The 13442-nt window shown below is 46.3% G+C and overlaps 1 protein-coding gene and 1 long non-coding RNA gene across 4 annotated transcripts in view; both read right to left on the bottom strand.

Annotated features, from left to right (window-relative positions):
• LZTS1 (leucine zipper tumor suppressor 1) overlaps positions 1-2982 on the bottom strand; it is a 51374-nt gene extending 48392 nt beyond the window's left edge. For 2 of the 3 annotated variants that reach the window (XM_049101223.1, XM_025463198.3), the window contains exon 1: positions 2793-2982. The gene's annotated coding sequence lies outside the window, so the exon portion shown is untranslated. Of the gene's footprint in view, positions 1-2433; positions 2607-2792 lie in introns of all 3 variants that reach the window. The other variant, XM_049101224.1, reaches the window with a different exon arrangement.
• Positions 2983-7792: 4810 nt separating this feature from the next.
• LOC112669789 (uncharacterized) overlaps positions 7793-13442 on the bottom strand; it is a 115461-nt gene continuing 109811 nt past the window's right edge. Inside the window, exon 5 of the long non-coding RNA XR_007405877.1 lies at positions 7793-7874. This is a non-coding gene — a long non-coding RNA (uncharacterized LOC112669789). The remainder of the gene's footprint in view (positions 7875-13442) is intronic.

Genomic DNA, 13442 nt, shown 5'->3' with positions numbered 1-13442 from the left:
AATAGTGTGGAATGATGGTAGGAACTCAGAGAAAGGCATGTAACCCAGACATAGGGAAAGAAGAGGGGAAGATTTCTTGGATGGGTTGATTCTCATGGTTAAGACCAGAAGCGCAAGTGGGAGCTTGTTAGGTGGAGGTAGAGAGACGGCGTAAGAATATTTGACAGAGTGGAAACGTGTATTTCTCTTTTCAAAGTTAGTAGAAGAACATGGAAAGAGCCAGAGCTGAGCTGAGTGGAGTTCAAACCCCTGCTCCTCCATCCTCTATCCTAACTACATTATTTAACTCTCCTCATCTAATAATCATACACACCCGCAGGCCTGTGCTGAGAATTAAATGAGATAATGAATAACAAGTACTGGGCACATAGTGTACTTAGTGAACAGTATTAGGTGTTGCTAAGTATTACCCATGACACCAGTCTATAAGCTGATCAACCACAGGTTTGCCCTCATTACCTTATGCATCTTCATAGTTTAATGAGGCTATGCCTGGCCCAGAGCTTTGCATTTTGTAGGTACCCAATGAATATTTATTAAGTGAATGTTGAATAAGTGCAAAGGCATATACATAACTTTTTAGAATTAGGAAGCCATTTTTATATGGTTGGAACCCATCTACCTCCTTGCCCACACAGGCACAAAAGTGGCTTCTCAAAACTGCATGGCGGATCTTTCCCTCATGCACTCCCAAAGCATTGGCTCTCCCTGACAACACACTGCACAGCGGCACACTTTAGACGGCAGCCACCTCAACACACATCTACTGGGATGCACATGGCAAGACAGGAGGCTCCTCGACAGACACACAAATGTACAAGCTGAATTGTTAAAGCAGGTTTTACTTTGTGAGGTAGGTGCACAGAGGCTGCCATAAATGGTTAAGTAACAACCATCTCGAACGTCCCATCCTCCTTCTCGCTTACACATACACACTCCTGAAAGACTATCCTTTTTCTCCACCTGTTTTTTTTTTTTCTCACTTCATGAAGAGTGAATGTCCACACACCCATCTGCTCAGCTGAGACCTCGTACTTGAACTTCCACTTGCTAAACTTAACTTTGCTCCTATTAGCTGTGGACCTTAGGGAAAGCCCGGCCCCCGTTCTTCACTGGTAGAACACAGAGAATGAACCATGCTTCATGCCAACCTGGTAGTTACATTGTGAGGATAAAGGAGATAACAAATGAGATAACGTCTGTGATGTGGAGAAAGCACCTCAGAAGAAAGGCACTGGATAAATATAAGGTGTAAATGCCAGACCTGATTAGTGTGTATGCCCCTGCCCACAGATTTCCACCCACACACTCTGCTCTTCTCACCCTTGAACACAAACACCCTTCCTGCCTATAAAAGCTGTCTCTAATACCCATTTTCGTGTGTGTGTGTGTGTGTGTGTGTGTGTGTATGCTTTAGCACCTATATGTTCCCCAGTATACCCACAGAAAATTGTTTTTGGACTTAGAGGAAGCTCAGGTTACAAGCACTGTCTAGTCCCTACCCACAGAGTCTTCTCAAGGGTCGTTGGTTCTGGAAGACTTGCCAAGCACACACACAGCTCATCTCTCTCTGGCTAGACTTCTCTGCTCCTCTGATTGCCACTAGGCTGTACTTCCAGCAGAGCAGGAGATCCTTTATCTGGCACAGCTCCTGCCAAGAGCTCTCTAGAACTCAGTCCCTCCATGCTAGTCTGCCCAGCACCTAAGACGGAAGACCAGGGTTGATGGTTGCAGGAGGGTGTGGATAGAATGGGAGGGGGGGGGGGGGCGATCCAGGAAATCTAGATGCTCAGATCCCTAAGCACTCTTTTTGTTCCTAGGGAACCGAGGGCTCTGAAGCTAACAAGTCCCAAGCACTTTCCTAGGCCTGACATACTTGTGGGCAAGCAGAACATTCATTTGCTCCAGAGTTCACTCCTTTCCATTTCGAGCAAGAAGGAGAAAGATCACCTGGCCTGTGGTGTTTCGATGCCTGTTGCTGCTGAGTTTTATGCTCTGAAAGCGGGAGTTCAGCATGTTGAAGACTGTGTGTGTGTGTGTGTGTGTGTGTGTGTGTGTGTGTGTAGGGGTGGGGAGGGAGTCGGGGGCTGGCTACCTTTGGCCGGTGAGAGAAAGAAGTGAACGTGGTGTGTGTGTAGGTGTGGGACTGTGTGTGTGTTAATCTGGCTGAATGGCAAGTCTACGACTGATCCTTGTTGACCCACAACTCCAGGGGGCCACTTTCCACGTTCATGGAGCCCCTCTCTATCCAACTCAGCCCCCGTGACACATTCCTTCAGTGAGACGTCCCAAAGCTCTAACTGCACCAGTGTCCCTGCCACCCCGTGAGCACGGCCACGGCCCATCTCCAGAGTTCGGACGGCCAAGTGCAGTGTCCAGAGCCCAGCTGTCACACCCTCCGTCTGGGGCCAGGGACCCTCTGGGCTCACGCACACTTCCCCTTTGGCTCATCTCAGACATCAGTGTCACCCAACACTTCGTGTCCAGCAAGATCAGATTCGGGGCTGGAAGCAGATGAAGCCAGGGTGCAGGAGACGGAGACAAAGCCGTAAGGACGGGCGCAGCATCCCTTTCTCCAGGCTGGGTCCCGAGCAGCAGCACCCACCCTGGCGCAGGGGGGAAAGAAAGACCCTGACAGTTACGTGCAGAGACAAAGACACCCGGACGGACGCCGACACAGACAAAGACCGACGGACGCCCGGACGCCCGGTACGCGGCGGGGAGCGCGGTCGCCCCCGAGCCCGAGCGCCCGGGGCGCGGCGGAGGAGGACCCCGCGCGCAGCGCACCTTACCTGCCCCCTGCGCCTCCGGCTGGCTTGGGCATGGTTTTTTTTTGGGGGGGGGGTCGGGGGGCTGCAGTGGGGTCCCGGCCGTCTCCGCAGGGCTGCGGGCTCGCGGCTCCGGCTCGGCGGACCGGGCGGCGGGAGAAAGTTTCGGCCTCCGCGCGCGCCCGCAGCTCGCCCGCCCGCTCCCGGCGCGCCGGCCTCCGCGCGGGGTCCGGGAGCCGAGGGCGGGGCGGGGCGGGGCGGGGCGGGGCGCGGGGCGGGGCGGGGCGGGGCGAGCGCCGGCGCCGCTCATTGGCCGGGCGCGGCTCGCAGCCTCTCGCTTGCTGCTCGGCGGCCTTTGTTCCCGGCTGACAGCTGGGGCTGCCCCGCACTTGGGGTCGGCGGCGGCCGCGGGCCCCGGCTCTCCGCTGCCACCGCCCGCAGACCCCTTCGGGCGGCCCTGAGCCTCTCTCCCTCCACCCGCCGGCCCTGCCCCTCCTGCGACTCTTCCCTTCTTGCTCTTGTCCCTGCCTCCTCGGTAACGCGCGCTCCGTCCTTCCTCCTTCGCGTTTCCTAGATTCATTCCTTGGCTTTCTCCTCTTCCCCTGGATCCTTCTCTTCCTTCATCCCCCCCCCTGCTCCCCGCCCCATCTTCTTACTCACCAGTTTGCTTTCCCCAGCCCCAGCCCTGCAGCCCCTGGGTCCCGGGGAAAGGCTGGATTTCCAGGTGAAAGACGGGACCAGCAGCCTAGTGATGGGCATTGCCTCACGTGCTGGGATTAAAGGCAGGGGCCCGGAACACTGGCACCCCCACTCCCAAGACATTTCTTGTTCTTTTTCTTTTTTGAGATTTTATTTATTTATTCATGAGAAACACGGAGAAAGCGAGGCAGAGACACAGGCAGAGGGAGAAGCAGGCTCCATGCAGGGAGCCCGATGTGGGGCTCGACCCCCGGGTCTCCAGGATCACGCCCTGAGCCGAAGGCAGACGCTTAACTGCTGAGCCACCCAAGCGTTCCAAGACATTTCAAAGGCAAACTTTTCCAGCTCCCTCCGGGGGACTAGGTTTCGGGTGAAAGAATGAGTGGGAAATATCAGAAAGGGAGACAGAACATGAGAGACTCCTAACTCTGGGAAAGGAACTAGGGGTGAGGGAAGGGGAGGAGGGCGGGGGGTGGGGGTGACTGGGGGACGGGCACTGACGGGGGCACTTGATGGGATGAGCACTGGGTGTTATGCTGTATGTTGGCAAATTGAACACCAATAAAAAATAAATTTATATATAAAAAAAAGGAAAGCTGAGTCGTGTTCCAAGTTTATAGCTATAAATCTCACCCAGTACCTTTTTAACGCTATCATTTTCTCCACCACCCTCATTTTTAACTTCTAGCAGTTGGGCTAGGAAGGAAACCAAGTTTACAGGCTTTGGGAGGACAAAAGGCCAGTTAAATGGGGTGCTGGGTGTGGCATGAGGCTCTGGTCCTGGGTTCACCCAGGTTAATTAATTCACTAAAACCAGGCACGGCTCTACCCAGGGAATGCCAGCCTCAGCCAAGTGGAGGAGGGAACACTGAGGTGGCTGATCTCTGACTAAAAGTGGAATGAGGGGGATCCCTGGGTGGCGCAGCGGTTTGGTGCCTGCCTTTGGTCCAGGGCGCGATCCTGGAGACCCGGGATCGAATCCCGCATCGGGCTCCCGATGCATGGAGCCTGCTTCTCCCTCTGCCTGTGTCTCTGCCTCTCTCTCTTTCTGTGACTATCATAAATAAATAAAAATTAAAAAAAAAAATAATTTAAAAAAAAAAATAAAAGTGGAATGAGGGATCCCTGGGTGGCGCAGTGGTTTGGCGCCTGCCTTTGGCCCAGGGCGCGATCCTGGAGACCCGGGATCGAGTGCGACGTCGGGCTCCTGGTGCGTGGAGCCTGCTTCTCCCTCTGCCTATGTCTCTGCCCCTCTCTCTCTCTCTCTCTGTGTGTGACTATCATAAATAAATAAAAATTAAAAAAAAAAAGTGGAATGAGGGAAGACAGCCCAAACAGAAGCAACACCATGTTGTTACAGCCATCCTGTTGCTCTCAATCTTGTAAAATATCTTTCCCATTTCCAGATCTGGACTCTGAAAACTTCAACTCTCAATTCTAAGCTTCCTGGAAGGAAACACAACAGACTTCCAGAGCAGAGACAGGCTCTGCTAATTATCATCTGTGTGACCCTCAGCCAAGGCCATAACCTCCTTATATCTCAGGGTTTTTGTTTTTTGTTTGTTTGGTTTTTTTTTTGGTGGTGATATTGTCGTTTATATATATTTTTCCCCTTTATGAAATGGGGAAACAATTCCTGGAATGTAAACTTCCTGAGAGCAAGGACTTGTTCGGTTTTGTTCATAGCGGAGGGACTTGATCTGTTCTGTTCACAGATGTACCCTCAGCACCTAGAACCTGGCTGGTATATCATAGTCATTCTATAACTACTTGTAAATGAAGCAATCCCTACTTTATAGGTTTGCTATGAGGATTAAATAAGAATCCTTGGCATGTGGTAAGTACATACACATGGTAGCTATTACAAGGAACATTACAACTTCTCTGTATCAACTCCAAAGGCCAGTTCAGCCTTCTCTGAAGATCACCTCTTCTTTTCCACCTTTGCATATATTTGTCCCTCAGTTTGAAAGGCTTTTCTCTACCTGTCAAAATTTGAGACCTAAAATGCTTTCCTTATTCACACCATCTTTGATCATCTCAGCCAAAACGACAATTCCTTTTTCTAGAGCTCCACGTCTCTTGTCCCATTCATATGTATGCTTGCTTGCATGGTGACTGTGACTGCAGGTCTGTCTTTCCCTAGACTATGAGCTATCTACAGTCAGACACTGGACTCTACATCCCCAGAGACAGATGTGGTGCCTCACAGGTGGGAATTTCTCAGAAACACTTGCAGAATGGATTAATATAAATCTAACATCTTAGCACTTAAAAAAAAAAAGTAGAATCTTGGAAGGTAGAATAAAGAATTATGGGATGCTGGGTGGCTCAGCGGTTGAGCATCTGCCTTTAGCTCAGGACGTGATCCTGGGATCTGGGGATTGAGTCCCGTATCAGGATCCTCATGGGGAGCTTGCTTCTCCTTCTGCTTATGTCTCCGCCTCTCTCTCTCTGTATGTCTCTCATGAATAAACAAATAAAATCTTAAAAAAATAATCAGGTGGACTTCTGATTTCAGTCAAACTCATTTTTCTGTTTTTAGATGTGGAATTCCATGGAAGGAGAAAAATACTAATCCTGAAAACCTGTTCCTCATTTTGGCCCTACCACTACTACTTAAATGCTCTTGGATAAGCCATGTCCCTGACTAGGCCTCAGTTTCTATATCTGCAAAGTGGGTAGTTTGAGTGAGACTCTTTAAGGGGATGCATCCAGCACTGACATATTACGGTTCTCTGTCAGAAGCATTCTAGGTAGCATATAAAGCATGACATGTAGCTCTCTTATAATGACTGAGTTAGGCAAAGGATGCGGGCAATGCATTGGTGTGTATGCAAGGGGTGGAACCAAGATACAGTATGAAACAACAGAAGCACCCTGTGCAAGGGATGCTTCAGAGATAAAGTGGGGTGCATTGAAAATGGGGGTGGAAGTAAGGAAGCAGAATAAGGGGAGAAGAGCTGCCATGGTACAGCGTGGTGTGTGTGTGCGCGTGTGTGTGTGCATGAAATCCTCAGGAATGTGGACTCCAGAAGTAGAAAGCCATAATTAGCTCCCTGATTCAGCTGTTGAGTATGGTAATGCAATGACTGGGTGTGTCTGCTCCTAACACCCCTGGTGGGATTCTCAATGTGGCTCCTCTTCCTTTGTCTGTTTAAGGAGTGCTGCCCTGACGGGGCCCTGGGTATCCCATAGGAATCTCTGCCAGACTTTCCCTTGCCTGAGCTGAGTCTGGAAAGCTGGGTTAAAAGCATGTTTTTGTAAAAAAATTCCCTGCCTTCCTCATCTGTTCACCAACAAAGATTCAAGTAGTTAACCATTCGGGCTTATCATTTTGTCCTTCATCTCTAGGGCCTTAGATTGGCCACATAGGACCAGGCCCATGGACCAGTTAACCTAACACTTTCTCTGGATTAGAAGCGCCTCTGCCTTTCTCAGTGTGCTTTCACCTATTACAATGTAAATAATTGCCCATCTTTTTGTTTGTGTGTTCAACTTTTCTGTAACCTTCTTACTCGGAGACCACATCTTTCTTGTTCAACACTGAATGCCCAGCACATAGTTGATATACAGAAAGCATTCAAACAATGTTTGAAAGAATTATATTGAGAAGAGAAAGATGATGTTTTAGAGAGAGATATGAACTCAAATACAGAAGATTCACATTTCTTCTCACTTCAAATTTGTGGTCTTGTCACAATATTTCTGAGACTCCATTTGCTCATTGTAAAATGGGCCTATTAACATTTGCTCTACCTGTCTTATGGCAATGATGCAAAGATGAAGAAAATCAAGTTGAAGACGGTAAGAAAAGTAAAAAATGTCAAATAATTGTTTAACATTATTTCAAGTCTAAAAAAATGCAGATGCTTTTGTTAGATGATAATAAAACTTGACTATAGGGGTGTGCCTGGCTGGCTCATTGGTGAAACATGTGACTCTAGATCTCAGGGTTATGAATTCAAGCCCATGTTGGGTGTGGAGATTACTTTAAAAAAATTAAAAATCTTAAAAAAATAAAAAAGCTGACTATATTTAACTGAGGCTGTTTAATCTCCAAAAGTAGGTAAGAAAATATAGTGATAGATCACTTAACTGCTACTCCGTCTCCAAGCTACCCTAGGAAAGTATAAAAAGGCTGATTTTCCTGAAGGTCAAACTAATGCCTCTTGACCTTAAAGGATGCCCCACCAGTGTCCTGTCTCCCTCCAGGATAAACAAAAACAAAAACAATCAAACAAACAACAACAACAACAACAAAACAGTTCTCCTGGAGTTTCCCCGGATGTGCAGTTTTTATAACCAGAATTTACATTGCTTACCTGAATGCAGCTCTTATCTCTGAAGTTTACTAAACTCTTCTTTACATTGTGAGGAACATCTCTTCTTTGACTTCTCTGAGCACTAGGAAGACAAATAGGATAAAATGCAAGTAATGTTTTTCTTTCCTAGAAAGTACTAACTGACTCCAAGGAATTGTTAATCATTATCATCAGGAGGATTATCATCCGGAACTTCATTTAGAGTACTTAATCTATATTCAGGAAACTAGAGGGCAGTTGTAGAGGAAACAAAACACCTTTAGGAGCTCTAGAGAGAACTTGCTGACATCAGAATTCCTATTCAATGATGACTCATTCACACTAACATGCTCAAGTTGCCTTAAGAAGTATATCCACTCCACTCTTTCGTTTAAAGGAAAACTGAGTCAAAGAGCGAGGTGAGAAATTTGCCCAGGTTTACTGGAGTTGGCACCCCAGGGTTTTGAGGCATGTACCCTCTAACTGCCTCAGAAACCTTGAGACTGATACAGTGCTTAAATGTGGTTTAGTTTGGTTAGTGTAGACCACTGGCAGGCGGCCTTCCTCTGAGCAGAGAGCAGTGAAGCAGCCACCTTGGCAATACAAAACCAGGGCTCAAATGGCACTCATTGGCTTCTAGTCTGAATAGGCTTTGTTCAGCCATCAGCTGACAAGGGTCATGTGATAACCGTTTAGCAAACTCTTCAATGTAAATGCAGGGTTGAACTAGATTACAGAGAAATAAGGAGGAAGTATTGTGATTTGACATGTCTTGCTCCACCCCAAATACCATTTTCAGTAGGATACAATAGGCTATTTCTAATTCAACATCCTAGCTGTGAATGGGCCTGGCCTTTCATCTGTTCTGGAATCTATCTCTTCTGTTGTTTTAACTAGTTTGCATCAAACTGTGAATTAGGAGGATGTTTCTACTTACAAGAAACAAAAAAAAACCTGAATTAAATTGGCTTAAACAATAGGTAACAAAAATCTCATGAATTAATACATTAATAAATCAGCTTCCAGGTTAGTTCATACCATGGCCTCATAATGTCATCACAGATCAAGCCTTTGCATCTCTCTTTCTGCCATTCTTGAACTATGGGCTTTGCCCTCATGGTGCTTGCTCCATGACTTTGGTTGGATCTGCCAGTCGAGTTGTCACACCCAGAACCAATGATGGGCTAAGAAATAAAAGACCTTTGTTCCTGCATCTCTTTCTTAAGATCAAGGAAACTTTTCCTGAAAAGCTCTCAGTTGACACTAGACAGGACTAGAGGCATCATCTAACAATCACTGGCAAATTGAAGGAGACTATCATCACTGGCTTTGACCGATTGGTTGGATAGTGGGACATACCCACACATTTCACCTTTTTCTTCAAGGGTGAATAGGGAAGCCATGGAGAAAAACAGTCATTGCTTGCCTATTATGTACCTCATCTTTGCTGGACATTTTATCTAGAGTATTTTACTTAATAACCATAGAAATCATTATCTGAGCAGAGATAAAGAAATCTCAGCTCAACGTGATTAAGTAATGTACCCCAAATCCACCACTAGTAAGGGGAGGATAAAGGACTGGAATGCAGGTTCATCCAAAGCCTTTTCTCTCTCTACTGTTCCAAGCTGTCTTATTAGACTTGACTCTTCTCAGGTCTACCCAAAGCTAGAGATGCCCCAAATGAATTGAAACCTTCCAGGAACCACTGTATGCACAAGAGATAAATAGCTTTGTAGTGTCTCCAGCACCTCCATAGTGTTGCCCCCTTCCTTAGCTATTCACCTCAGTTTCTCCTTCTTCCCTCAGTTCTATACTGCCTCTTCACCTTCACCAAGGCCACATTCACTTCTCAGCTCTTGGTCTTCTTCAAACCATAATAGAAGTCTTTCAAGGATCTCCCTAAGTCCTGACCTAGTCCTCCTGAATCCCCCCTTCACACTCCACTGAAGTCCTATCAAATAGGGCATCCATATCCTGCTATTCTTTGATCCCTTGTGCACTTTGTAACTTGTGTTCTATTGTTTCACAGGAATGCATCTCATTTTCCTAGTACATGTTTCAGTGCTCAGCCCAATGCTTGGCACATGATAGGCATTCAACGAATATTTAATGACTAAATGATAGCAGAGACCACCTCTTATTTTTCTATATCTCTAATAACATTCAGCCTGCTGCTGAGCACATAGGTGGTAACTAATAGACTTTGGGCTAATTTCTCCCCAGGGCTGAGGAATGGCATACAGATGAAGAAGTTGACATGACCTTTGTCAGTTCTGAGGGAGGTCTTTGGCAAATGGACCCTGTCAAGCTCACATTTACTTGTAGCCCTGAACTCATTTAAACAAATAGAACATATGAGACCATGACTTCTGGGAAATCATTTAGTTCCCCTAAGGGAATGCTGGCATGATCATTTCCTTTCCTCCAGGGTGGAGAAAAAAATATCAGAGGCTTTTGAGATCCTGTGTGCTGAAATTTAATTTACGCATTTACTCAGTCATTTCTCAGGAAGCTGCTGGGTGAAAGGGATCCTAGACAGAAAGGCCGATGCTATGCCCTAAGAATTGGTAGGATCAAGAACTAGTCTTCTGGGGTGAGAGGTTACCCTGGGCTTGGACTCCTACTGACCTGCCTGAATTTCTGTTTGAATCTTCCAGGTCACTACATGTCTCAACAAGCATTGCCATTCTCCCCTGAGGTCTTCTGGAGTTAACCTCACTCCCTGTACTTTGTGCGTCAAACTGTCTACGTGTTGACTACATATTTTGCTTTATTCCCATTACTGACTCTAGTCACCATGAGAAAGCTTCAATCTTATTGCCTCCAAAAAGAGAGGAGCTAGAGAAAGGGACAGAGGAGTGGAAGTGGTAGATGGCTGTCTCAGGTATTCTCTGAGGTTTATTTCAGCATTCTTTGATTCTTTTTAGCTAAGTTTGCTGGAAACAACAAAGAAGGACTGTTGCAGCAGTGAGGTGAGCATTCCATCCAGAAGAGGCTTTTGGTAAACTTTGAGGGGTTTTGCCTTCATGAAATAATCATGGCAAAATGCCAAATAGCATCAGTTTCTTGGATGTTTTCTAGTACTAGTGCCTACTCCATTGTGCTTATCACAGCACCTGTCATACAGGAAACCCCTTTAATTATTATTTTCTTTGCCACCCCCCGCCCCCCAATCAGAAACCCAGCTAGGTGACCTTGGCCAAGTCTTCTGCCCATATCCTCAGTTTCTGGCACTTGTGAGTGGTATTGACAATATAATTCCACAGGGAGGGACACACACACACACACAAATATAGAGCAGATTCAAATGCATTTACTAAAGTTTTAGGGGATGCTGTAATTGCTATAAAATGGAACACAGACACTAACAGCTTTCTATTGCTTCCTTCCCAGCTCCACTTCCCACTCTCTTTCCAAAAGTCTTTGAATTTTATCAAAGAATATAATCTAATGAATGAGGCAAGAGTAAACTTTCTAGCACTATCAGTGGATAGAGGAGGTACTTGGGAGGGCAATAAGACTTCATCTATCCTTGAGTTTCCAAGGTTAGGTTCCCAGCAAAGCTGGAATGTTGAGAACGAAAGAGCTAGCTGGAGGTTAAGGGGGAGGCAGCCAGAGGACCCTGTCCAAAATGGCAGCTTGAGAGGAAGTAGCCGGCAGCCTGTTCTGGAACCTCTCAGAGTAGTGTTTAGAATGTTCTCTCTCATTAATCCTATTTAAAGCTGAGAGGGGAGGCGGGAGTCCTGTTTCAACTTGCAGTGGTGAGGTTCCCTGCTGCCACTGCTGCAGGGCTAAAGCCCAGTGCTGGGAGGGGGAAGGGACTTTCTGGGGACACCTCGGCTGGCTCACAGCTTCTTAAAGAGTTTCTTAGATTCCCCCCACCCGTAGACCTGATTTTACTGGCCTGCCCCTGGCCCTAATCTGTGTTGAAGAAGAGGATGCTTGGTGAGAAGGCGGAAGGTGTAGGCTGGCAGGCTGGCTGGCTGGCTGTTCTGGTAATGAAGGAGTGTTGGGAGAAAGGTGAGGAACTCTCCATTGAGGTGTAGGTGGGGGAGGGAGTAACAAAAAAGAAGGGGCTCTTGTGCAAGAGTGTTTTCTGGGAAAGTGCCTCTCCCTCTGGGCATGGGGAGATCTCTAGCTGGTTTAAAAACACATTCTGTCTTTGGGGTTCTTATAAAAAAGCCAGGTCTAGGGAAAGGGGGCCTCCTTGGTCTTGACAAGGGAAGGTGTGAATGAACTTACCCTTAATAATGTAAGGTCAGCATTATGCAGAGGGAGAATAGTGGACAGTGCTTTCCTCTATAGTATTATTTCTGGGAGACCAAAAGAGACTTCTTTTCCTAAATATATTCATGTAAGTGAGAATCAATACTTGCGATTCTATTACAGGTGAGACAAAATCTTCTAGTGTTGTCTGAAGATCAGAATTCATGGGTAGCTCTAATGTTTACTAGCTACATGATCATGGATGTCATTTAAGTTGATTATTTGTGAGGTGCAGAGAGCACCCTCCCACCCCACACACATCTGTCATATATATCTCACTGGACTGTCACCAAAACCAAAGCAGGTGACAATATCTAAGTTATTTTAAACCTCATGTTGGGCAGCCCAGGTGGCTCAGCAGTTTAGTGCCGCCTTCGGCCCAGGGTGTGATCCTGGAGACCCGGGATCGAGTCCCACATTGGGCTCCCTGCATGGAGCCTGCTTCTCCCTCTGCCTGTGTCTTTGCCTCTCTCTCTCTCTCTCTCTCTCTCTCTCTGTGTCTCTCATGAATAAATAAATAAAATCTTAAAAAAAAAACTCATGTCACTGTATACATATGGCAGATGCATGCCTTTTATTCAGCCCCTCCCACTAATGTAGTTTTTAAGCCTCTATTATTTACTTATTCCTCAAAATTCTGACAAACTTTAAGGGCCAAACACTAAAATTTCACAAGGACAAGCTTTCTCTCCTAGTTATTTCCTCTTGTCCTGAGGATCCTTTCTTAGCCTGGGCCTCTCTTAGGTTGTCTAGAAACATGCCATGATAAAAGTCAGAGCCTTTCCTAGCAAGACCAGCCAATGGTTGAAAGATCTTCATGCCATGACATGAGTGAATTGGAAGTACAATCAACCCAAGGGAAACGCAGGATCATCTAATGTCTAATGGTTTCTAAAGGCTTGGTAGTAAGACTAATGCACCAATAGGAATCCAAATTTTTAAGCTCAGGTCTAGCATCAGCCACATGACTTTATAAAAGCACTTCATTGTTTTGTATTTTCGTTTTTCCTCTCAGTAAAATGGGGATAATAAAACCCATCTTGTATTTCCCTTTGGCTTGCATGAAGGTGATGGGGGATTGTGAAGGAAAGGCTGCAAATGTGAGGTAATTTAGACTCCTGGGGCTGTCAGGCATCCTTGATAAACGCCCATTTGGCAGTGCTCTTGTTATCTTGAAGCACAGCCAACTTAACTATGATTTGCGTTAAACTCCCACAATGCCAGGCACCATCATTATTGCCTTGAAAGCAGTAAAGCAGTAGGGTTGAATATGCTATTTTAGGACTTAAAACTGAAAAGCAAAAAAAAAAAAATCAATGTGAGCATAAAGAGATAATTTAACAGAATTGTACTCATGAGGAAAGGGAAGACATTATATATTAACTTCTAGTCAAGTGGAACT

Source organism: Canis lupus, chromosome 25, assembly GCF_003254725.2.
Source record: "Canis lupus dingo isolate Sandy chromosome 25, ASM325472v2, whole genome shotgun sequence".
NCBI classification, from domain to species: Eukaryota; Metazoa; Chordata; class Mammalia; order Carnivora; family Canidae; genus Canis; species Canis lupus.
Note: the sequence above shows the minus strand (reverse complement) of the source record. Positions and strands in the feature narration are given on the sequence as shown.